Raw genomic sequence first — 26,670 nt, 5'->3', positions numbered from 1 at the left:
AGATGTCTTCAGTTGCTCATTTTTGTTTTCTTTGGTTTCACCCATTTTATGTATGCTATTTATATAAAAAGCAGTCCTTTTTATATATCAGGGTGTCTGGGTTTGACAGTCCTTATAACCACCCTCCTAACTCTATTCCTATCAAAATAGATTGAATATGACTGAGAACATACGCCGTTGATTGTAAAGTGTATAAGAGCTAATTTAAGTCTCAATTAGTAAAAAAATAATAAAAATATATATAAATAATAGTAATAATGTGCCATATAGTAAATAACATGTCATATGTGGTATTTCAAGTAGGGCTTTTTTACAAAGTTCCAGTTTGACTTTGTGGCGAGGTGGCGGGGTGGATAGCTTTATTGAGACAATCTACTGTAGAGTAAAAGACAAACTTGGAGCTGTTTATGTCAAGGTATCTCTGTTGTCTCTGTGCTTACATCTCCTTGACTCGAGGTTAGCAGGCTGTTCTGGTTTCGTTATAAGCTGTTTCAATGACCGTGATGGAGTAAATTAGTCACCTAAGCCCTCTTTTGCTCTGTTCCCCAGCTGAAAATATGATTAATAACACTTAGGTCACAGCGTTTTTATGAAATACCAGGCATTCAACAACCACCAGGTCCAGTACCAAAATAAGGAACAGTTGGGGCTTCCCTTGTAGCTCAGTTGATAAAGAATCTGCCTACAATGCAGGAGATCCAGGTTCGATTCCTGGGTTGGGACGATCCTCTGGAGAGAGAAATGGCAACCCACTCCAGTATTCTTGCCTGGAGAATCACATGGACTGCAGCCTGCCAGGCTCCTCTGCCCATGGGGTTGCAAGAGTTGGACACGACTTAGCGATTAAACCAAGCATTCAACAAATCATAGATTGTTTATATACTGTGATATAAAAAATAGAAATGAATAGTTAAAATGACAGTTACTTAATACTAGTTTTGATACCTGCAAGTTTTTGTAGCTTACTGAAATGAAATCCTAGGAATGAAAACATACTGACTGGTAATATGATCTCAGTTTTCTAATCTCATCAAGCTTCTTTATACTTGTGACTGAGCTGACTGGCTTGTCAGAATTTGGCTTCAGCTATTATATTTTTCTTCCTTCCTATAGCCAAGTCTGACTTAGACTGTCTCAGATGTGCATACCTGTACTTGTACTATCTCCTTATTTGCCTGAGCTACCTGCAGGAGGTGAGGCCTTTTTAGTATTTTGACTCTTTTAAGTCTGATTCTGCTAATGTTATTTTTTGTTGTATGTGGTGCTGGTTAGTACTTCTACCTAGTTAGAGTCTTTGATTGATTTTGAGGTGGTGAGTCAGAAATCTTGGGACTAGAATTTTCACATAAGAACTTCTATTTCAGGTTTTGGGTTTTTTTTTTTTTTTTTTCTTCCTTAAAGGTGTACCTTTAATGAACATTTATTTTGTGCCAGACACTGTCAGATGTTTAAAGTGCTTGCCCTAATTTAATCTTCACTATTACTCTCTGAAGTAGGTATCTCCTTTTTAAAATAAGGGTACCAAGGGTCGCAGAACTTAATAGTTTTGATGGTGCAGCTGGTGAGTGACAGAATTGGGTTTTAAACTCAAGGCATTCTGATTTCAGACGGTAAAGAATTTGCCTGCAACATGTGAGAACTGGGTTTGATCTCTGGGTTGGGAAGATCCCCTGGAGGAGAGCATGGCAACCCACTCCCAGTAGTCTTGCCTGGAGAATCCCCATGGACAGAGGAATCTGGTGGCTTACAGTCCATGGGGTCTCAAAGAGTCAGACACAACTGAGGGACTAAGCACAGCACAGCAGATTCTGACTTCAGATTCTCCCATAACCTGTACTTTGTACAACTTGGCACTTGTTCAGCAATCTCACATCTGAGAATCCTTACAAAACTACTTAGAATTTGAAGCTTCACATTTGGTAGAAATCTGTTATCACTGTTATTTTTGTAATTTCTGAGGCTTTTATGCTGTTTACCCAAGCCAGACCCTGCATACCTGTCCAGCCCCCCTTCCTTGTGCTGTATTGTGATATGATCACCTAAGGCACTGACACTACAGATAGTTTCCTGGGGAAGGGGGTTGTGGCACGTATGGGGAAGGTGGTGGTGGAGGTTTGGTCATAAGTTGTGTCCAACTCTTAGAACCTTAGGGACTAGAGGCTCCTCTGTCTGTGGGATTTCTCAGGCAAGAATACTGAAGTGGGTTGCCATTTCCTTCTCCAAGAAAAACTATTAGGGGATATTGATTGAAAGAGTTAGTAAGGTAGGTGACTTGATGTACCCTAACATTTGTAATTTTGATCATTTTCCAGTGATGTCAAATGCTGAAACTTTTCAGTAATTGTAATTTTGCAGAGGTATAAATTGGAAGCATATAGGTAGTGAGACTGTTGTACTTTTAGCTGGAATGTATACGCCTCTTTAATGTATGCATCTTGAATTTGTTATTCTCAATCACCCAAAAATCTTACCTTTGTGATATTGGGAGGTAGGTGATACTATTTACAGGTGGTGAAATGAGAAAATACATACTATACAAGGATTTGAAGTTTGATTTGAGAGGTTTTATGCTTCCTTGGTAGCTCAGCTGGTAAAGAATCCACCTGCAATGCAAGAGACCCTGGTTTGATTCCTTTGTTGGGAAGATCCGCTGGAAAAGGGATAGGCTAGCCACTCCAGTATTCTTGGGCTTCCCTGGTGGCTCAGCTGGTAGAGAATCCACCTGGGAGATTTGGGTTTGACCCCTGGGTTGGGAAGATACCCTGGGGAAGGGACTGGCTACAGACTCCAGTAGTCTGGCCCGGAGAATTCCATCCACTGTATAGTCCGTGGGGTCACAAAGTGTTAGATACGACTGAGCAATTTTCACTTTCACTTTTTTCAAGAGGTTTTACAAGTGTATCTGTAATTTTTGCACTATTATGTATTGTTGGGAAGGAGGGTGAGATAGCTTTTTGTTAACAACAAAATATTTCACTCAGAATTGTTTGTACTAAAGTGAATTTAGTATTTCTGGAGATGGTTTTATTCTGGTCTTATTTTAAGGGTACTGTCCATGAGGATTCTAAGGTAACTTGAGATTTTTGTCTTTTTTTCTCCAAGTGGTTCTTTAACTGGAGACTGGTCCACCTTTTCTAGGGCCTTTGCACATTAGAATATTTCTGCAAAGAGTAATATTGAAGTGGGTAGAATATGGCCTGGTTTTCTGTTATCACCTGTGAAGACTGTTGGTAAACTCTGGGTTTTCCTGTTAATAGGCTGTTGTAAGACAATTTTGTCCTAACTGTTCATATTGGAGGGTTCATGGGTATACCTTGTTACCTTGTCATCCACTTTTCTGATAAGTGTGGTCGCTGGCATTTGGTTTTGCCATCTTAGTTGCTCTAGCATTTGGCAGAAGTGAATGCCACAACTAGAATTTGGCCACTTTATTAATCTTTTTTCTTGTTTGGATTGGGCCACTTTAAAAAATTCCAAAATGTTAGGTGAGTATATGGACAAGTGGTAAATATTAATACTTGTAGAACTTTCAGTGTTTCTAAAAAGACTGAAAGTTCTACAAGTAAATCTGGGGAATATCACATATATGCTTTTCAATTTTATATCTCCATATTGGTTAACAAGTTTGGTTAGAATAACTGCATTCTGAATTTAATGGATAATTAATTTAATTATTGTATCTGTAATAAGTTAGATTAAAATCATGTGCAAAGATTATGGAAATTAATACTCCTTTGGAGAAGCCTGTCTAGTTTTAAAAGCTTTTTATTTTAAAAATGCTCACAGGAATAAAGAGAAATCAAACTATACTGTTAACCTATTTTGTGTATATTCTTAATAGATTTTTTTAATGCATGTATGTGTAAAGGTTCTTTTAAACGTGATACCAAATTCTGCAGTTTGGTTTTTGTAACTTGCTGTATTTATATATCTTTTATCAAAACACATCACTGATTTTTTTGGGGTCGCGTGTATTCAATTCTTTGACTATTTAGCATCCTTTTTGATGATCTTAAAGGGTTGTTTACAGTTAAAACAATTCAAACGATGCTTAAGTGAGCATAATTATGTTGGCACAGATGCAAGAATGGGGTTTATGGGTTGGAGTTTATGTGCATTATTGTCTTGATAGATAATGCCAACTGGCCTTCAAAAACTTTTTTTTTTTTTTCATTCAAATCCCAAAGAAGGGCAATGCCAAAGAATGTTCAAACTACCGCATAATTGCACTCATTTCACATGCTAGTAAAGTAATGCTCAAAATTCTCCAAGCCAGGTTTCCATAGTACGTGAACTATGAACTTCCAAATGTTCAAGCTGGATTTAGAAAAAGCAGAGGAACCAGAGATCAAATTGCCAACATCTGTTGGATCATAGAAAAAGCAAGAGAATACCAGAAAAACATCTATTTCTGCTTTATTGATTACACCAAAGCCTTTGACTGTGTAGCAAACTGTGGAAAATTCTTAAAAAGATGGGAATACCAAACCACCTGACCTGCCTCCTGAGAAATCTGTATGCAGGTGAAGAAGCAACAGTTAGAACTGGACATGGAACAACAGATTGGTTCCAAATTGGGAAAGGAGTACTTCAAGGCTGTATATTGTCACCCTGCTTATTTAACTTATATGCAGAGTACATCATGAGAAATGCTGAGTTGGATGAAGCACAAGCTGGAGTCAAGATTGCTGGAAGAAATACCAATAACTTCACATACCCAGATGACACCACCCTTGTGGCAGAAAGCAAAGAAGAACTAAAGAGCCTCTTGATAAAAGTGAAAGTGGAGAGTGAAAAAGTTGGCTTAAAGCTAAACATTCAGGAAACGAAGATTGTGGCATCCGGTCCCATCACTTGATGGCAAATAGATGGGGAAACAATGGAAACAGTGAGAGGCTTTATTTTTGGGGGCTCCAAAATCACTGCAGATGGTGACTGCAGCCATGAAATTAAAAGATGCTTGTTCCTTGGAAGAAAAGCTGTGACCAACCTAGACAGCATATTAAAAAGCAGAGACATTACTTTGCCAACAAAGGTCCATCTGGTCAAGGCTGTGGTTTTTCCAGTAGTCATGTATGGATGTGAGAGTTAGATTGTAAAGAAAGCTGAGTGCTTTCTTTACATTAAGCTGAAAGCATAAATTCTTTTGAAGTGTGGTGTTGGAGAAGACTCTTGAGAGTCCCTTGGACTGCAAGGAGATCCAACCAGTCCAACCTAAAGGAAATCGGTCCTGACTATATTGGAAGGACTGATGCTGAAGCTGAAACTCCAATACTTTGGCCACCTGATGCAAAGAACTGACTCATTTGAAAAGGCCCTGATGCTGGGAAAGATCGAAGGAAGGAGAAGGTAACGACAGAGGATGAGATGGTTGGATGACATCACCGGCTCTGTGGACATGAGTTTGGGTAAACTTCTGGAGTTGGTGATGGACAGGGAGGCCTGGCGTGCTACAGTCCATGGGGTCGCAAAGAGTTGGACATGACTACACGACTAAGCGACTGAACAGAACTGTATACAAACAGTATATCAAAGTTACCTGTCCAGTGTCAGCACTGAGCATTATTAGACTATTAAGTCTGAAAATCTGATAGATGAAAAATGTTACCTCATTTTAATGTGCTTTCTTTTCTTTTACTCCAGGGTATTTGCATTTGTTTATTGCTTTTTGTTGTTTTCCGTTTCCCTCATTTATTAAACTGTGATTTGTCCCTTTGTTTTCAGTCTTTTTGCTAGATTTTTATTTTTAAAATAATAGAGCAGCTTGATAAAGTTGCTTTTAAATAAGGTATGCTTCTATTGTATTAGGAATAATTTGAGTTTAAAATAGTCTCATGATGGTCTAAACTGTATAGGAAAAGGTGGTCTTTGTTGTAATGGGTAGATGGAATTGTTATTTCTGGCATGTATCTGTCTTTTTTTCTCCCATTCCTGAGACAGGTAGTCATATTTATCAGTAAAAGAAACTTCAAATACAAAGGTATATCTTTAATTTTTATGACTGTATTTGAAATTTTGTTACGGTAAATCCAGCCCCTTCCCCCGCCCCCCCACCCCTCCATGTGGCCCTTGTTTACTTATTTGTAAATAATCCTAAACAACAAGTTAGAAAAAGCTACATTCTGCCCTTGCTGCTGCTGTTGCTTTAAGTCACTTCAGCCGTGTCCGACTCTGTGTGACCCCATAGATGGCAGCCCACCAGGCTCCCCCGTCCCTGGGATTCTCCAGGCAAGAACACGGGAGTGGATTGCCATTTCCTTCTCCAATGCATGAAAATGAAGAGTGAAAGTGAAGTCACTCAGTTGTGTCCGACTCTTAGTGACCCCATGGACTGCAGCCCACCAGGCTCCTCCACCCATGGGATTTTCCAGGCAAGAGTACTGGAGTGGGGTGCCATTGCCTTTTCCCATTCTGCCCTTAGGTTGACTGAATACTGAGAACATGCTGTGAACCTCAAAATGTCATGAAGTCCTAGTCAAGCAGAAGAAGTGAAAATACTCCCCACCCCAAAATGGACATATCTTAAAGATTGTTTCCTACTATCTTAAAATTAGTTTTGAATAAATACATACTTTTATTTAAATGTAAGTAAAATACTTAACAGTGTTTAAGGAAAAATAATTGAAGATGTGTGAGAATTTTGAGATGTGGGATTTATCTCCCAAGTTTGCATTTAATGATGTAATTTACTTCACTTTCCTTTTCAATACTTCATAACTGTTCTCAGCCAGGGATAACAACATCTGGAGACATTTCTGGTTGTTATAAATGGAGGTTGCAGCTGGCATCAGGATACAGTGAGTGCCAGGAGTGCTCCAGGGCATGGGATAACATCCACAGCAAAGGGTTATCAAACCCAAAATATCAGTAGTGCTGAGGTTTTGCTTCATAGGAAAAAGCATACATTAAGCTTTAAAAAGTCTCTGATAGTTTTGTTTTGTGACCTGTGAAATAAAAATATTGATATGTATAACCAAGGCTTCTTAGTTTTATCTTTTAGGATTCTGTTGATACTTGAGAAACTTAGTCTAATTTTGAGAAAGAAGTATACTTATCAAGATTTGATAGTTTAATTATAAAGTGTTCTCTTTCCTGATTTTCAGTTAAAGTCCAAAACGCTTTGCCTTTTATCTAATCAAATATTGTCTAGAAGTCTATCTCCTTGCTGGTTATACTCACAGCAGTCTTGACATTATATTTGTTGGGGAGGTTTTCCCACCAAGCAATTCTGAGTCTCCTACGATTCAGTTGTTACATGTTGTACTCAGAGTTAGCATCAGATCTCACATGTTAAGGGCTTAGCCCCACAGTGCTGCCTCCCACCACCACCACCTGCAGACCAGTCACAACTCCAGGTTGTTAAACCTGTGTTTATGAACAACAGGCTCAAAATCAGAGGTTTCTATAACCCCTTCTTCGGATTCTGTTAATTAGCTAGAGTGGCTCACAGAACTTAGGAAAACTGTTTACTATCTAGGTTACTGGTTTATTAATATTACACAGGATATTAAAGGTTATGAATGAATAGCCAAATGAAGAGATACCTGCGGTGAGGTCCAGAAAGGTTCTGAGCAGAAGATGAGATGCCTGTGGAGGTTGGGGTGCACCACCTTCCCAGCATGTGGATACATTACTGTTCACCAATCCAGACCAAGATTCACCAGTTCAGCTCTCTGAACCCCATAGATTACAGGTGTTTATTTTTTGGAGAAGGCAATGGCACCCCACTCCAGTACTCTTGCTTGGAAAATCCCATGGACAGAGTTGCCTATTAGGCTGCAGTCCACGGAGTCACTAAGAGTTGGACACGACTGAGCAACTTCACTTTGACTTTTCACTTTCATGCATTGGAGAAGGAAATGGCAACCCACTCCAGTGTTCTTGCCTGGAGAATCCCAGGGATCGGGGAGCCTGGTGGGCTGCCGTCTATGGGGTCGCACAGAGTCGGACACGACTGAAGCGACTTAGCATAGCATTGAGGTTTTATCAACTGGGCATGATTGATGATTAATTCCACTTTTAGCCCCTCTCCAGAGAATGACAGTGGGAAGTGGGACTGCAAGCTTCAAGCTTCTGACTCGATGTTTCTGGTGACCAGTCTCCATCTAGGAACCTACCAAGAGTCGGAGTCACCTCATGAGAATAAAAGACTTATCACCCAGGAAATTCCAAAGAATTTAGTAGCTCTGTGTGAGGAACTGGGGCCAGAGACTAAATATTAGAACAAAAGATTCTCCTTAGAACCTTTATTTTCAAGGGTTTTAGGAGCTCTTAGGATCTAGGAGCAGAGACCAGTATGCATATTTCTTATTACTTCACAAATACACCATTAACTAGCTTCATTGGACCATTCTTCCATGTGTAGGGAAGAGAAAGAACCTTTAATTTCTCACTTTGTGGATGGAGTAACAACTTGGTATCTTAATTAATTGCTCTGTATGTACCTAGTCTGTGTACCCATGAACTCCGCCGACTGGTAGCGTGGCTGCTGTGTGTATCTCAGAGTCACGGGCCACTACACAACCGGCCGGTACACCAGTGGCACATTAGTGAAGACAGTGTTGACCACTTCTCTCCCTCCAAAGGAGTTAGCTGCCCTAGCCACCCTTGCTTACTGTCTTTGAAACAGAAGGATTAAATTGAGCCTGAGACAGGTGAGAGAGAGAGAGTGGCTGTTTCTGTCATTTTTCAGATTTAACTGTGTTTAAGTGGAAGCATTCTTCATTACACATGGTTTTCACAGTCTGACAAGGTCATAGAAATTGGAAGTACAAGTTAGAGAGGTTACCAAAGCTGTGCATTTTAATGTAATTATTAGTAATACTTCATTAAATATGATACACATGGTAAGCTGGGCAGAACACCAGGTGTACAGATGGAGACCAGGACTGTTCTAACTAGGATATATGGTCACTCTCTTCTGAAGTTTCATTTGAAGCCTCCCTTGTATAGTATTACTAGTTTGTGTCATTCTTTCTTAAACTTTCATCCTGTTCAATGGATACTTTTTGTCTTTAAAATTGTTTTCTTGATCTGAGTTCTATTTACCTTCCAATCTTGTCTCTTGCCAGGGTATATAACTTTGCCAAGTGATTTGCAGTTCACTGAGTATGCAGTGCTCTGTTTTGCTAGCATTACATTGTAACATCTTTCTGTCATCATCTTGCCTCTGACATTTTCTTTAAGACTGTTCAGCCAGCTCCATTCAAGTGCATATGAATCTACTGAAAAGCTGTCTTGGATCTCCTTTTCTCCATAGAAACTACCATATTTCTGACATTCATTGATCAGATTTTCTATTTGTTTCTGTTTGTGGTTCTGTAGGCTTTGATGGGGCTGAAATTGCCTTGCTCAAAATGTGGTGCAGTGTAGGAGCTGGATTAAATATGTGACCACCAGGGAAGTCCCTCATTTAATGTTTTGCTCACTACTATTATCTGTATTTGCCAGTATCAGCTACATTAACTTCATCTTTAAAGTTAGGACTAGGGGAAGGTTATAAATGTAGTTCCTTAAGAGAGTAATTTTTTTCAGTTGACCCTTAAGTCAGCATATGTTATAAGCATATGCTATAAGCTTAAGACAGAAGAATTCAACCAAAAATAATTACCATGTTTGATACACATTTCTATTTTTAAATTTTGGAGAGGTGAAAACTTTGGGGTCAAATAATACTAGCTTCATAATGTATGAAGTGCTGAAGAGATTAATTAGATGAGGTGGGAATAAAATTGAAATTGCTTCAAGTTTTTGCTTTTTTAATTTTTTCTGCTATGTATCAACATATAAATTCCAGATAGTCCTCAAAATTTTGACATAATTATAAATTTAAAAAAATAAAGGTTTAATCCTAGAATCTCTTTGCTACCTAGAAAGACATCTTAAAATTAAACTTCTGTAAATATTTCTCATCAGCATGTTTTTTCCCACATTTTAAATATCTCAGAAATTGATTCTTTCACACATCAGTAGTATTCTAGATTTCTTAAAATTTTCTTAAAATGATAGTCTTACAGTTGCTCCTGATTTATATCTGAATAATACAGTGTCGTTAGCTTTTTGAAGGTTTAGAAAACATAAGTGTTTTGGACCAGTAGTACAGACAGTTTGGAAGAATTATTTTGAAAGAAAGGCTTCTAAGTTTAGTGTTAGTAGATTGATTTAAGTGTTGGCATGTTTCAAGTAAGAAAAGGTTTTAAACATTTTAAGAGTAAGTTGCTATTTTATTTGGTTGGTAGTCTTTAAAGTTCAGGTTGGTATGAGGATTTGTGGATAAAATTATTTGTGATTGTTTTTAAAACATTCATAATTGAACTGTTATAAAAACCTTCAAATTATAGAAACACAAAAATGGAATGAAGTTTTCCAAATGTGCTAATTTGGAAATTATTTGGTGTTAGTGTGAGGCATGGTTTTGAGAAATGCGGCCAAATATTTGAAATGTGTGTGTTTTTTTTTTTTTTTATAAAAGTAGGGAAGTGTACCTTATTTAAAACAATTTGAACATTGTAGTCTTTGATAAAAGAAGTGAAAAGTCACCCTCATTCTATGCCTCTAAATACGCTTACTATTTATATGCTCTCAGTAAAACAAAAAAGAAGGAATTTAATAAGTAGTTTCCAAAAAAAGAAAAAGTCATCAGAAAAAACTAAAGTGTACATGAGCAGACCTTTGTATTCTGAGGAATTCAAATTAAAATTTTCAGGCAGACTTGAAAAAGAAATGCCAGTAGCCCTTTACAAATATAATTGGATCAACATTGCTTTTTAGTTTTCAGTTTGAATGTTTTTATTTCTGAATTCCCAGAATGAGTTTCACCATTCATCATTTAATTTTTCTTAATTTGTGATTTCACTGACTGTAAGCAATTATACTTTTTATATTTTTAAAAGGTGAAAAGTTCACATTGAAAAAAAGCTTTGTAGATATGTTTGGTTGACATGTATGATCTTTGGTCTTTCAAATTCATAAATACATTTATAAATTCAGATTTAATTTCTTATGTAGGAGAATCAAGCTTCAGAGCATTTATATATTTTGAAGTCCTACAATATTTATACTGGAAAAAGAGAAAATTCACCAAACTGTAGTCAGTGTTGAAGTTATAATAAAGAAGAAAATAGCTATAAAATGATGTGTCATAAGGAGAGTATCACTGTGTATAAGACATGCCAGATCTTTGACATTCTGGAGTTACACACAAATTTAAAACCCAAATTCTCTGAATCCTTTGGGTATTCTGCTAGACTGAATGTTCAAATGGCTCATTTGGGGAAAGCACAAGCAGGCTTATATTAATTTACTAGCGTCACACCATTTAAATAATAAAATGTTAAATAAACTTGTAATTTGAAAATTTGGAAGAGGCTTTTTTCCACAGCTTAGATTTCTGCTTAAAACTGGAGTATTAAAGATTTAATTTTGAAGGAATCTTCAGCATTTTGAAAGCATCAGATTTATTTTAAACTTTTTGCTTGGCAGCAACACAGAGTGATTTTGTTTTATGTAAGCCCAAAAGGAAACGAGAAGAGAAGGAGAGATTTATTGGAAGAATATTGAGGTAGTGCTTGGAATCAAAGCTTAAGCTATATCTCCAAGCCAGTGTGATAGATAGGGTGCTTCAGGGTATCAGCACTAGAAGTTGCTGGACACTTTTTTTTTTAGTTTCCAGCCAAAGCGGTGATTTAGTTCTAATAAATTCCTGTTCCTCCCTGTTTTACTTTCCTGGACTAGAACATACAGTTGGCCTACCCCAGGATAAATTCTCTTTTAGAAAGGGATCAGGTGGTGTGGTCAGGGAAACAGCTGGAGGTCCATCCTTTTATTTGTATCTTGGTATATGCTGTATATGTACCCATTGGCATATGCTGTAACCAGTATATATGTATCTGAAGTACCCCCAAATTCGTCATACAGGTGAAGTGTATGACTAATATTATCTCACTGTTGTGAGGTTATAACTCACTTATTTGTCAGCAGGAAATTCCTGACTTTTAAGGATTTAGTTAGAGTTTGCACTAACCCCTATTCTGTTATTGAGAAATTCAACATTCTTAACAACCTATCTGAATTGCAGGAATGCATAATTATGCTTTAAAGCCATAGCTTTTGCTAAGCTAAGTTGGTGTCAAAGTGTTTTTATGATAAAGACAGTTCCCTCCCAAAAGAGAAATTGGGTTACATGTTTCTTAGCTTCCTAAGATTCCTAACCGGATCTTGTAAGGACATAAAACTAGAGATCATGGTCTGAGGCAAAATATAATAGTTACTTTAAGGGAGCAATAAATGTTTTGGGAGCAGTAGAGTCAGAGGTTGACTTCTGACAGGAGAATTAGGAATGGCTTCATGATGTGAGACAGGCTTAGTCCAGCTTGAAGGAACAGTGAACGAAGGAGTAGTCAGGAAAAGTGCAGGGCTATGAAGGTAAATTTGGGATAGATTGGAGAAGGTGAAAGTCGTTCACTTTCAAGTCGTGTCTGACTCTTTGTAACACCATGGACTAAACAGTCCATGGAATTCTCTAGGCCAGAATACTGGAGTGGGTAGCCTTTCCCTTCTCCAGGGGCTGTTCCCAATGCAGGGATCGAACCCAGGTCTCCGACATTGCAGGTGGATTCTTTACCAGCCAAGCCACAAGGGAAGCCTAAGAATACTGGAGTGGGTAGCTTGTCCCTTCTCCAGCAGATCGTCCCAACCCAGGAATCGAACCAGAGTCTCCTGTATTGCAGGCGGATTCTTTACCAACTGAGCTATCAGGGAAGGCCATAGATCAGAGAGTGTCTTGCTATTACATAGAATTTTGCTTTTAGAAAGAGTTCACAAGTTACTGATGATTTGAGGGCAAGGGAGAGAGAGCTTTGCCTTGTGGAGCTAAAGTCTTAATTCAGGGAAGTTAGGGCAGTCACTTAGGAGGCTATTATAGGAATTTAAGCTAGAGGAAATGAGAACTTGAAATACACTTTCACTTTTGACTTTGACGCATTGGAGAAGGAAATGGCAACCCACTCCAGTGTTCTTGCCTGGAGAATCCCAGGGATGGGGGAGCCTGGTGGGCTGCCATCTATGGGGTCGCACAGAGTCGGACACGACTGACGTGACTTAGCAGCAGCGGCAGTCTGTCTAATCTATGCTGTTAGCAGTGATTGTGTTACAGTGTAAATATCTTCTTCCTATAATTAAAATCTTTATGCCTCTTCCCTTTGATTAGTGTTAGTCGCTCAGTCATGTCTGACTCTTTGCAACCCCGTGGCCTGTAGCCTGCCAGGCTCTTCTGTCTTTGGGATTTTCCAGGCAAGAATACTGGCGTGGGTTGCTGTTTCCTCCTCCAGGGGATCTTCCCAACCCAGGGATTCAGCCCAGGTCTCCTGCATTACAGGCAGATCCTTTATTGTCTGAGCCACCAGGGAAGCCCAAGATAATTATAATGATATTTAAAATATATGTGATTATGTCTTTTCTTGTCCCCCAGTTTGTCCCCCCCCCCCCACTGTAACTACTCACGGTTCTGTGGTAGATCACACTGTCTCATCTTAGTGCCTATGCCCATATTGTTTCCTCTCCCTGGAATAAAGACCTTTCTCTTCCTTTTTGCTCATCTTTTAAGGGGTTGGAAAATTTTCCTTGACCCTGGGTTAGGTGTGTCTTCGTCCATTATGGTACTTCATGATTGCTTCTATTGTGTATTTGGTAATTTTACTATTTTTTGTTTATATTGTGAAGTCCCTGAAGGCAAGTACACTTTTTTTTTTTTAATAATTTTCCCTACTACAGTGTAGCTTAGAGATGTATATTTGCATAGGTTTTTGTGTGTGTTTGTTTGGTTTTGCTTATACTTTTCCTATTACTAGGTGTATTGACTTCTTAACAAGAGTATGGATTCTGAAGCCTAAATGCCTGCATTGAAATTTTGACTCTACTGCTTAACTAGCTATACAACCGTGGGCAGGTTGTTTAACCACTTTATTTCTTAGTTGCTTTATTGATAATAAAATGAGTGAAATAATACTACCTAACTCATGGGGTTGTTGTGAGGATTGAGTAGTACACAGTGCTTAGAACAGTGTCTGAATTAGTCGTTATGTGTTTGCTGCTATTATTATAATTATGCATTGAAGTTCATATATAATTCTCTGTTCCTATTGCTAAAACAGTTGCATATGTAATACTTCCCAAATCTGCTTGGAAAGTGGTATTTTTCTTCCTGATTTCTTTTTTTCCACTGTAGGTAGTTGTGAGTGTTATTTCAGAGTAGACTTCAGGGTATTTTTACCAAGTAATTATCAAGCAATTACTTTTTGCTTTATGTATTATTGGTACTTGTGATATATGCTGAACATATATGATATATGGTGAACAAATATGTGAGCAGATAGATACAACAACATTATGTATTATGTTATTGGATTGTAAGGGCAGTAGAGGAATAAGAAAAATGGCAAGGGAAACGAGAGTTTAAGGGTAGAGAGGCAGTTGTAATTTTAAATAAAGTGGTCAGAGTCAGCCTCATTTTGAAGGTGATATTTGAGCAAGACAGGAAGTTGGCCATGCATCTACTTAGTAGAAGAGCATTCCAGGCTGAGGACTTCTGTGCAAAGGCCCTTAAGAAGGAGTGTGTTCCGCCTTTTCACAGACTAACAAAGGAGGCCACTGACTGGAGTAGACTGATCAAGGAGAGGAGGTCAGAGGGGGCTGGGGTCAAATCATTTAAGGCAATGTGAGCCATGGTAAGGAGTTTTTATCCTTTACTCTGAGTGAAATCAGGAGCCAGTGTGGAGTTTTTTGAGTTGAGAAATGACATTGTCAGACTTAAGCATTAAGAGAATTTCATGAACGACAGTGCTGAAAATAGGTTTTAGGTAAAACCCAGGTGTCTCAGTGATAAAGAATCTGTCTGCTAATGCAGGAGACACAGGTTCGATGCCTGGGTCTGGAAGATCCCCTGAAGAAGGAAATGGCAGACCACTCCTGTATTCTTGCCTGGAAAATTCCATAGACAGAGGAGCCTGACTGGCTACTGTCCATGTGGTCACAAAGAGTCAGACACAGCTGAGCACTCACTGGCCACAAAGTAAGCTAAAAGCAGGGATTATTGAAGATAATATTTTTGAAGAGATGGATTAAGTCATAGCAGGAGGTCGTGAGAATTAGTCATACTTTTAATACATTTTGAAGGTAAAACTGGGAGGATTTTCTGAAGATACGGTGTGGTGTGTGAGGGAAAGAATGGAATCAAAAATGACTCCGGTTTGCCGAAAGGGTGGAATTTCTCACACCTGAAATGGGAAAGGCTTTGGGAGGAGCAATTTGTGGGAAAGACCAGAAGTTCACTTTTGGACTTGCTGAGTTCTCTTCTATTGTGTAGCAGGTGGTTGGACGTGTGAATGCATTAACAGATAGTATTTAAAATCTTCAGACAGGAGAAGATCACCAAGTGTAGACAGAAGTGATTAGCTGAGCTTTGGATCACTCCAGCATGGAGCAGTTTGTAAAACCAGAAAGGACCAATGAGTAGGGAAGATCAGCAAGTTAAAAGACAGTGGAGTGAAGTGAAGTGAAAGTCACTCAGTCGTGTCTGACTCTTTGCGACCCAATAGATTATAGAGTTCACAGAATACTCCAGGCCAGAATACTGGAGTGGGTAGCCTTTCCCTTCTCCAGGGGATCTTCCCAACTCAGGGATTGAACCCAGGTCTCCTGCATTGCAAGTGAATTCTTTACCAGCTGGGCCATAAGGGAAGTCCTAAAAGACAGTATCAGGAAGTAATTAAGGAAGAATCGTCAACTGTGTGAAACACCCTAGATAGGCCAGTTAGGATGAGATGTGAGAAATGATTATTGGCTTTAGCATTATGGAGGTAGTTGATGACCTTGATAAGCACGGATTAGTTTTAGTGGTGTAGCCTGTCTGAAGTGGGTTTGAGGGATAATGGAAGGGAGACAACCCTTTCAAGGAGTTTCCTTCAAAGGAGAGCATATATATTTAAACATCTTCTAGTTCATCCAGAACTATTAAAAATGAAACCGGGTGATGTGTAAATGATGGAGGAGCTCGGAGGGTAAGTAGAGGAAGAAAAAAATTCTGAAGTGGGAGAAATGTTAATTTATTTGTATGGTAGTGGAAATGATCCATCAGAGATTAAAAAATTGTTGTGGTTGATTAAAAGGAGGATTACATAGGTGATGCTCTTGAGTAGGTGCACAAATGGAGAATCTGGTATGTAAATAGATGAGAGCATGGATACTTCTATTATAACAGGTGGGAATTCCAGGTGTGGGTGACCCTTCTAGTAGTAGGTGGATAAATGTGGGGGACTCAGGAAATTCAAGGGTGTTAAGTATGAGAGTGAAAGAGGACTCAGTGGGGGTTTGAGGAGAGAAAAGAAAGTGAAAGTGTAGTTGCCCAGTGGTGTCTGATTCTTTGCAATCCCATGGACTGTAGCCCGCCAGGCTCTTCTGTCCTTGGAATTCTCCATACAAGAATTCTGGACAGGATTGCCATTCTCTTCTCCAGGGGATCTTCCTAACACAGGGATCAATCCCTGGTCTCTCATTGCAGACACATTCTTTCCCATCTGACCCACTGGAGGAGATACGAAATAGTTACCTGGAAGTGTCTGGGAGTGAATAAACTAGGAAAATAAAATACTAATCTGATAGCATTAATATTGTACTTGAAATAAGCTAGTATGGTGATGCATTTTTCTTTCATCTTGTGTTAGTGCCCATGTGTGCTGCTGCATAGGCACAGATTTGGTGGGGTTTGCATTTTTTAAAGTTGATTTTGTGAGTACAGTGAAGCTAGAGAGGGGCTAGAGAATCAACTCTATGCTGGGGGGCAGGTGGCTAATGCTTAATGATTAATTATTATTTAATTTGATAAAGTGGTGAGGGACAGTAAAAAGGTGGTTAGATCAATGAATTGGAGGTCTTGTAGAGTCAGAATTTCCACAGTAAGTGCAATATATTTAAATATCTTCTAGTTCATCCAGAACTATTAAAAATGAAGCTGGGTGATGTGTAGTGTTTTTTTTTTCCTGTTTATATTTTTGTTAGCAAAAATACTGCATTTATTCATTTTCTAAAAGGAAATAATTTTGTGAATGGGTAAAGAAGGAATATTGGGTAAATTTTCTCCTTTCTGTAATAGAAGGAAATGGTTAAAGAGCCTCTAAAAGTGCTCTTAGGCTGGAGAGATTGCCTCTATTAAATATCTGTTATGTGAGAGTACGTAAGATAAGCCCAACTATCTTAGGATCTAACAGAAGCCTTTCTTGTTGCCTCAGTCCTGTCTTATACCTGGAAAGCCCTCTCCGTATCTCTACAGTATTGCTCAGATGTTCTCCACATCCAGAGTTTCTTGAGGATGAATAGCCATTGAGTGCTTAGTAGGAGTCAGCCACTTTGCTAAAATAAGCACTCTCCTTACACTAATGTAATGCTTACAGCAGTTCTGTGAAGTGAATAACTTACCTCCGTTTTAGATACGGGAAACAAAAGGAGGCTAGAGTTACCGCTCCTGTGTCGCACAAATGAAAAAGTAGCTGAACTAAAATTTGAACCCAGATAAGCTTTCAGACTCTAGCACCAGCACTTTAATTTTTTTTTTTTACCCTGTTGTTTTTACTTTCAGCGAAGTTTTAAATGCACTAGATTTAGGGAGTTTATTTAGTACAACAAAGGGAACAAAAAAATCTTCTATGTGCTTTTCCTTTATTTCCTATTCCATAGAGGTAACCACTTTAAAACCATTGCTTTTTTAGGAGGAGGGGTGTTGACCTACCTGTTTCTAAGTGACAGTTTTAGACGGTTACTTTTTTCTTTAAAATTTTAGAATAATTACTGATTTGATAATAATAACAGGATTTAGTTTCTTTTACCTGTTCCCTCTTACTCTGTTCATACCTACTTCTGACTTCCATTGCCCGATTTCTTTAGTATAAGTGTATTGAAATTAGCCCAGCGTTTGTTACATACGTTGTATTAGTGAACGCTGTGTTTTTCATTTACTTTTCTGTATGCTTATGGCTAATTCCATCTGTAAACAGAATAGCACAGAATAGACACATACCATACTAAAAAGCCAGTGTTGCAAACACCGTTACGACACTTTGAGCTTCACCTTCAAATTCTAAAAGAATTCTCTAAGATGAAACTTGTGTACTAAACAGTAATCTGCCACCACTGCCATGTCAGCTCATGTTATTTTTCAGTAACAAATTATAAAGCCATTTATGTATGCTCATTTCAGTCTCCTTTAAAAAGCTCAATATTTCTTCCTTTGCTTTGCACTGCATCAGTTGATCTCTGGTTTGAGGTAGAAGGGCTTTCCTGTTGTTTTTTTTCTCTCAGCTTTCTCAGTGAACTTGAGGAAAAAATATTCTAGATCACTCTGATCTCCATAGCACATTTTCCTGTATGATTAGAAGTGATTCATGAGATAGATATTAATGCTAATGAGTTCTTTTTAATGAATTGTGTATATTTTAGAATTTCTCCTCTGTCTCTCAAAATGTTTGGACACATGTTCATGCCATTTTATTCTTTAGATTTTTTGAGAAATCTGTGTTGCACCTCTGATTTTCTTGACCTTACTGTTTGTTAGAAGGAACCAGTATAATTCTCAACAGAAGGGATTGTGTATTGCAGTGGTTTTCAGCTGGGACCAAGCCTCCCATCTCCCCTACCCCCCACCCCAGGGTTCATTTGGCAATCTCTAGAAACATATTTGGTTGTCACCGTTTGTGCTGAGGATTACTGGCATCAAGGTGTACGGGTTGCAGGTATTGCTGAACATCCTACAACGGACAGGACAGCCTACCACAGTTCAGAACTCTCAAGCCTAAAATATCAGTGGTGCTGAGACGGAAAAATTCATTTGTCTGTATTAAGTTCCTTCTGTCTTTAAGTCCTAAACTTTTCCACTTCCTTTTTCCACACTGTACTCATGGTTTCAGGGTTCACCTTGAAGTCCCACTTTGTCCTGAAGTCTTTTCTTGATATGGCTCTAAACCTATATTTCATTTCCTTTTTGTTCTGTTATACCGTCATTAAACTCTTTGCATCTGATAGTTTATGCTGTCTTATTTCTGTTTGTTTATTATCTGTATATCTTGTTTTTCGTACTGTTTTAAGGATCATTGTCTTTCATTGTTTCAACTGCTTTTGAACTTGATGTTACATTGTCAGTTGGTAAAATGAAAAAAGGGCTCAGGGCCTGCCTAGGCTTTGGGAAATGTGGTGAAAGAATGGACTCATCTCTCTTGATGGCAAATTGGCTTTGATATTAGTGGATTATGGAGGAAATGATGAATGTTGTGAGTAGTGTGACTGTCCAGTAGCAAGAAGGAGAATAGATCCACCAGCCATTAAACTAGTGCAACTTTTTTAAAACCTAGTACCCTCTGAGTTCCAAATTGGCTGTCTTTAGCTTGAATGGTACTGTTAGAGGAGACCTGTCTTTGTTTCATATTTGTTTAGTTCAGTTGTCTATGTGGAAGGGATGGTCCATGTTGATATATTAATAAATTTGAGAAATTTTTTCAAAAAAGGATCAAGGGTTAGCTAAGAGTTAAGCATAAATCAGGCTAACTAAGATAGACTGTTTCTTGAACTTTTTGTTTTAATTGGTAGGGAGAAATGGGTGAGTGGAGGAAAGTAACTTGAATCTTTAGACATGTTGGAATTGTTACGAATATACAAGTGGCCAAAGAAGAAACCCAAGTTTATGCTGAGGTGTTATCTAAACGTTAGTGTTACCTGTTGAAGCTTTCTTTTCCATCTGATTGGGTCCTTTGTATGTACAGTTATCATTCGGTATTTTAACACTCTTAATTTGAAAACTTCACTTTTAGTGGCAGGTAACTTTACCTTCAGAATTTGTGTCATAATTTTATTTGACATGGTACTTTGGAGCAGGTACCATTCCATCTGCCTACGAGTTTCTGAGCAGGGAAATGTATAGCATTTCAAAGATAATTTTAAAATAGAAAGCAGATAAATATTTTAGAGTCACTTTAACACTTATATGAAAACAGCAAGTTTTATATTTGAAGCATTTGGTAAGAAATGAAATACAAAAGTTATGTTACTTTTATACTTCTGTAGTTTGTTTATACTTGTATTATTATACGTAGTAATTTTACTTTTTCTGTTAATACCGTGAGAATAAGAAAAAGGCAATTTTAAAGGGGTGGAGTAGGTAGTGGTTTTTAACTGGGGATACTTTCTGTCTCCCAGGAAGCACTTAGCAATGTTTATAGATATTTATTGCTGTCACAATTTGGGGGTCATTTTAAGGTTGGGTGGTCCTGACTTCTTGTGGGTAGAGATCAAGGGTGCTGTTCACCATTCTACAGTTCACAGGTCATCCCCCTTTGACAAAGAATTATCAGGCTTACAATGTCAGTGGCTCCAAGACTGAGGAACTACAGGATAAGGGATTGGAAAGGGCCTATTCAAACCCAAAAGAAAGGTCTTGTGGCCAGTAAACATACTGCTTCACTGGCAGTGAAGGAAAGGCAGAGTGTAGTGTGTTTCTACTGTTAAATGTATGAGTCCTGAACGTGTGTATTACTGGGATGAAATAAGTGTTTCTATACTGGTGTCACTGTAAAGTGGTACAACATTTCTGAGGCGCCTTTGAAAATATCAAAGTTCTTTGTATTTCATACTTTTGATTCATTGATTCCACTTACAGGAATCTATCCTAAGGTAATAGATAGATGCCATACAAAGTTTATTATCGCGATATTAAACACAATTACTTTTAATTGTAATGAGCTGGAAGCAGACCTAAAATTTTTTCTTTAAGTTGGTTATTAAATAATGGTACCATCAAATACGGTACGTATTAAAAATCTTACTTTCAGAGACTGCTTGCGTGGTGACTGTACCACAATGAATGAGGTGGGGGATCAAAGGAATACTAATTTAGGATGCCCAGCTTAGATTTAAAAAATATATTAGAGAAAATATATTTTCTACTATAATATGTATACTACTAAAAATGTACTGTAGTAATGATTACTGGGCACATTATGGCGAATTTTCATTTTATGTTCTGTAAATTTTTTCCGATGACTATTCTATGTCTATATGGGGCTTCCCATGTGGCTCAGTGGTATCCACCTGCCAGTGCAGGAGACATGGGTTCAATCCCTGGGTTTGGAAGATACCCTGGAGGAGGAAATGGCATCCCGCTTCAGTATTCCTGTGAGGAGGAATCCCATGGACAGAGGAATCTGGTGGGCTACAGTCCATAGTGTTGCAGAGAATCAAGACATGGCTGAAGATGTACATGCATGTATTCTATATATAGAATTGGAAGGGGTGGGACAGGCATCTTTTTAATTTTTAATCTCTGGTACAGTTTTGTAATAGGGCTGTCATTTCTCAGACTGTTAACTGAAAAATCTGTCCTTTGCCATATGCTAAGTTTCCATTTATGTTTGGGTCTATTTCTGGGCTCTCTGTTCCACTGACATTTTTAATGTTTGCTCAATTAATTGGTAAAGATATTATAAAAGTATAATTATACAAAAGGAATGTTCTCTTGATTGGGGCTCCATGTAGAGATTTCTGACTTGGTAATTTATATTTTAAAGTTCTTAAAAATGTCAGGATTTTGTGTAAGCAATTACGTTATTTTTGCCCATCTTCCGCTCATGTAATTCAGTATTCGGATTAAATTTACTTGTATTTGTCAGATAGTTATGATTAAATTCTTATCACACTTTGTCTGCTGATGAAATTCAGATTCAGTTGACTTGTCTTTGTTTGCTCCAGTCAGATTGTTATAGCTGAAGTCTCCCGATTTAAAGCCCCGTCATCTTGGGTCAGTGATAAGTCTCATTAATTTGTTTGTTTTCGTCCATTCATTTTTTTCCACATTTCCCTTTGTTTACAGATTGTATGGCATCTGCTTTCCCTTGGAGATAGTGTCGGGCTCTCCTGTGCTCTGCTGTGTTAGCTTCCCACACAGATTTTGCGTGGAGAGCAGTGAGCTGAGTCACCTTACTAGAATTTGGAACTGTAAGAGGCAGCAAGTTAAGATGTAGCTGCTGGCCACTAAAATGTTCCAGAAGTAGCTGGGAAATAAAGAAATGGATTTTCTACCCTTGGGCTCTGAAAAATAGCTTTAACCTGAAAATTGTGAGGGAAACATATTTGTTCTAGTACTTACCAGTTCCTATAGAGGAAAAAGATGAATGCAGTGTTTGGAAGGAGAATACGTTTTTTAGTGGTATGAGGTATTTTCCTTCATAGAGGAGCTACTGCATAAAGGGAAAAATGAAGAGGAATGAGAACAAAGGAAGCAGAGGGAGGTGAAGTTACTTAACAGTAATGCATTTCAGTGGATTCTTGAGTTAATTTGAGCAGAGTAGATGAAAATTCTGAGTATGTATTTTTGGAGGAAATTTTTATGTGGAGGAGTTGATTCTAAAGTTGAAAACGTGTTTGTGTATCATGAGCCATCTGTTTAGAATAATTTTATTTTCATTTGAAAACTAAGGATTTTTTTGTTTTTTCTTTTCTAGTTTCTCGTTCTATGAGTACATTCATAAGAAAATTATTTTTGTTGCCAAATTTTTAGTTGACTTACTCATGGCTTGCTTTTGTGCTCAAATTACATAATTTTCAGGGAAGCATTTTCTGCTTTGGTTTTTATTGGTTGTGTTGCATCTAAAAAGTTACCTTTCACATTTTATAGAAGCTTTTTTTTCCCCCCAATTATGTATGTCATAATTTGAGTTGTATCAGTTGGATATGATATATAGAGTAAGTCTGCTTGTTACATGTGAAGCTTAAAGTACAAATTCAGTAATTCATTTCATTTTACGGGACTTAGTTACTGTCTGCTCTAGTGACCTAGAGTCGTTGAAGCTCCCCATAGTTTGCTTTACCAGGTCTCCCATCACGTTTTGTCTTGCTCTTTACATTAATGTGGTGGTGTTTAGGTGTCATAGGTGGACTTTAAAGCAATTAATGGAAAGATGCATCTTTTTTTTTTCTCAAATGTGTACATGGAAATTCTAATTCATGAAACAGGTTATGACTTAGGGAATGATTATTAAAACTATGGAAAGAATTCTTAAGAAATGAAAAGTATATGACTCTTATTTCAGTAACCTCCCCTAGTATGTTTAAGTTTTAGTTAAATGACTCTTGAGAGTCCCTTGGACTGCAAGGAGATCTAACCAGTCCATTCTAAAGGAGATCAGTCCTGGGTGTTCTTTGGAAGGAATGATGCTAAAGCTGAAACTCCAGTACTTTGGCCGTCTCATGCGAAGCGTTGACTCATCGGAAAAGATTCTGATGCTGGGATGGATTGGGGGCAGGAGGAGAAGGGGACGACAGAGGAGGAGATGGCTGGATGGCATCAGTGACTCGATGGACGTGAGTTTGAGTGAACTCTGGGGGTTGGTAATGGACAGTGAGGCCTGGCGTGCTGCAATTCATGGGGTTGCAAAGAGTCGGACACGACTGAGTGACTGAACTGAACTGAAATGACTATAGGGAATCTAGTGAAATTTAAAGATAAATTTTAGTAACCACTGGCAATTGGATAGTACTCAGAAGTTAATATTAGTCATGTCAGAAATTAAAATGTGCTGCATCTGCCTATTAAGCGTCAAATTCCCCTTCCCAAAAGAAATCTAGGGAAAGGAGGGAAAACTTAATCATGCATATAGCTTTAAATAATCACCATGATCAAATTTTAAAACCATTCAGTTCTGTTCAGTCGCTCAGTCATGTCTGACTCTTTGAGACCCCATGGACTGCAGCACGCCAGTCCTCCCTGTCCATCACCAACTCCCGGAGTTTACCCAAACTCATGTCCATCGAGTCAGTGATGCTCTCCAACCATCTCACCCTCTATTGTCCCCTTCTCCCACTTTCAGTCTTTCCCAGGATCAGGGTCTTTACTAGTGAGTCAGTTCTTCACATCAGGTGGCCAAAGTATTAGAGTTTCAGCTTCAGCATCAGTCCTTCCAGTGAATATTCAGGACTGATTTCTTGTAGGATGGACTGGTTGGATCTCCTTGCAGTCCAAGGGACTCTTCAAGGGTCTTCTCCAGCACCACAGTTCAAAAACATAAATTCTTTGGCTCTCAGCTTGCTTTATAGTCCAACTCTCACATCCATACATGACTACTGGAAAAACCATAGCTTTGACTAGATGGATCTTTGCTGGCAAAGTAATGTCTCTGCTTTTTAGTATGCTGTCTAGGTTGGTCATAATTTTACTACCAAGGAGTAAGTGTCTTAATTTCACGGCTGCAGTCACCATCTGCAGTGGTTTTGGAGCACCCCAAAATAAAGCCTGCTACTGTTTCCATTGTTTCCCCATCTATTTGCCATGAAGTGGTGGGACCTGATGCCGTGATCTTAATTTTTTGAGCGTTGAGTTTTAAGCCAACTTTTTCGCTCTCCTCTTTCACTTTCATCAAGAGGCTCTTTAGTTCTTCTTCACTTTCTGCCATAAGGGTGGTGTCATCTGCATATCTGAGGTTATTGATGTTTCTCCCGGCAATCTTGATTCCAGCTTATGCTTCTTCCAGTCCAGCGTTTCTCGTGATGTACTCTGCATAGAAGTTAAATAAGCAGGGTGACAATATACAGCCTTGATGTACTCCTTTTCCTGTTTGGAACCAGTCTGTTGTTCCATGTCCAGTTCTAACTGTTGCTTCCTGACCTGTACAGATTTCTCAAGAGGCAGGTCAGGTGGTCTGGTATTCTCATCTCCTCCAGAATTTTCCAGTTTATTGTGATCCACACAGTCAAAGACTTTGGCATAGTGAATAAAGCAGAAATACATGTTTTTCTGCAACTCTCTTGCATTTTCGATGATCTAGTGGATGTTGGCAGTTTGGTCTCTGGTTCCTTTCCCTTTTCTGAAACCAGCTTGAACATCTGGAATTTCACAGTTCATGTATTGCTGAAGCCTGGCTTGGAGAATTTTGAGCATTACTTTGCTAGCGTGTGAGATGAGTGCCGTTGTGCAGTGGTTTGAGCATTCTTTGGCATTGCCTAGTAAAAATGCTAGTAGTGAATAAAATTTACCTACCATATAATCCACCCATTGAACAGGAAGTTGTGAGGTCACACATCAGCTCTTTTTTAACTTTTTGAGCAACTGCCAAGTTATTTTCCAAAATGGCTGTATACCATTTTACATTCCCATCAGCAGTGTGTAGGTTTCCACCTCTCGTACTTCCTCCCCAACACTTGTCATTGAATACATCTTTTTTAATATAACAATTTCAGTGGGTGTGGAATGGTATCTTGTGGTTTTGATGTGCATTTCCTTAATGCACATCTTTTCATGAACTTATTGGCAGTCTTATCTCCTGAAACTGTACCCCTTAAACAATAATGTGTCAACCATCCCTTCTCCAAAGCCCTGGCATATGCCTTTCTGCAGTCTCTCTGACTATTCTAGATACCTCATAAAAGTGAAATCAGAATACTACTTCTTTTGTGTCTGGCTTATTTTGCTTAGTGTGATGTGTTCAAGATTAATCATTGTTTTAGTATGTGAAAGTTTCTCTTCCTCTTTAAGGCTATATCCCACTGTATGTGTATGTGTGTGTGCACGTTTTGTTTATCTCTTCATCTGTTGAGATACATTAGAGTAGTTTCCAGCATTGTATGTAAGTGAGTTTCATCTGACTTTCTGTTTTTGGATCTTTTGCATCTCTATCTTTTGAAAATGGGTTTGCTGGGTCATGTAGTAACTGGTTCTTTTAAAGCATCTTTGGCACAGTGACTCCGCTGTTCTGCGTTCTGACAGGCAGTGCCACATAGTTTTCAGTTTCCCTACATACTGGCCAGGCAGCAGTTATCTCTGCTGTGTGTGTGTGTGTGGCAGGGGGAGGTGTTGCTTTGTTTTGTTTTGGTTTTTGTTGGATAGCCCTCTAATGGATGTGGAGTTCTGTTTTATTGCCATGTCCTGGATATTAACACCTTATCAGAAAGATGATTTGCATATAGTCTCTCCCGTTCTCTGGGTTGACTCTTCACTCTTTGCCGATAAGTGTCCTTTGATACACAAGTTTTTTTATTTTAATACAGTTCAGTTTATTTTTTTTGTTGCCTGTACTTATGTGGGAGGGTGTTACAATATCTTTCACATCAACAGTGGTAGGTTTGGAAATGTCTTTGGAATGTATCAGGAACTTTTCAAGCCCACAGTGAAGCTCACATTTTCTAGACTTTATCAGTGGTCACGAATATTTCAGTTGATTTTCTTGATTTTTTTTTGTGAACATGTCTACTGGTTTCTTTTGGTTTTGAATAAGCATTATTTATTTGACATTCCTTTCAAGTAAAAAAGGCTTTCTATGTAAAATAGCTCACTCAGCTGGCACCAGTATTTAGCTTTTTGCTACTTGAGATGTCTACAGTATTTGGCTAGGCAACAGAAATCCTTTATGTATATTTTTCATGGTGTTGTCTGTGCTATGCTAAGTCGCTTCAGTCATATCCAACTCTTGCAACCCTGTGGACTGTAGCGCACCAAGCTCCTTTGTCTGTGGGATTCTTTGGGCAAGAATACAGCAGTGGGTTGCCATGCCCTCCAGGGAAACTTCCCGACTGAGGGATCAAACCTTCATCTCTTTGTCTCTTGCATTGCCAGGCGGGTTCTAGTACCACTGGGTGGTTAAAAAG

General features: G+C 38.5%; 1 protein-coding gene across 3 annotated transcripts in view; it reads left to right on the top strand.

The window, feature by feature from the left end:
- The window catches only part of PPP4R2 (protein phosphatase 4 regulatory subunit 2), a 55,424-nt gene that overhangs the window by 10,641 nt on the left and 18,113 nt on the right, over positions 1-26,670 (top strand). The window contains exon 1 of one of the 3 annotated variants that reach the window (XM_086366720.1): positions 1,114-1,193. The exons of the other annotated variants lie outside the window; for them this stretch is intronic. The gene's annotated coding sequence lies outside the window, so the exon portion shown is untranslated. Of the gene's footprint in view, positions 1-1,113; positions 1,194-26,670 lie in introns of those variants that run through there. 3 annotated transcript variants of the gene reach the window in all.

This window comes from Bos grunniens, chromosome 22 (genome assembly GCF_055505025.1).
Source record: "Bos grunniens cultivar Pamir isolate PY7600 chromosome 22, Bosgru_T2T1.0, whole genome shotgun sequence".
NCBI lineage: Eukaryota > Metazoa > Chordata > Mammalia > Artiodactyla > Bovidae > Bos > Bos grunniens.
The sequence above is the reverse complement of the archived record's forward strand: the minus strand, read 5'-3'. Positions and strand labels throughout refer to the sequence as shown.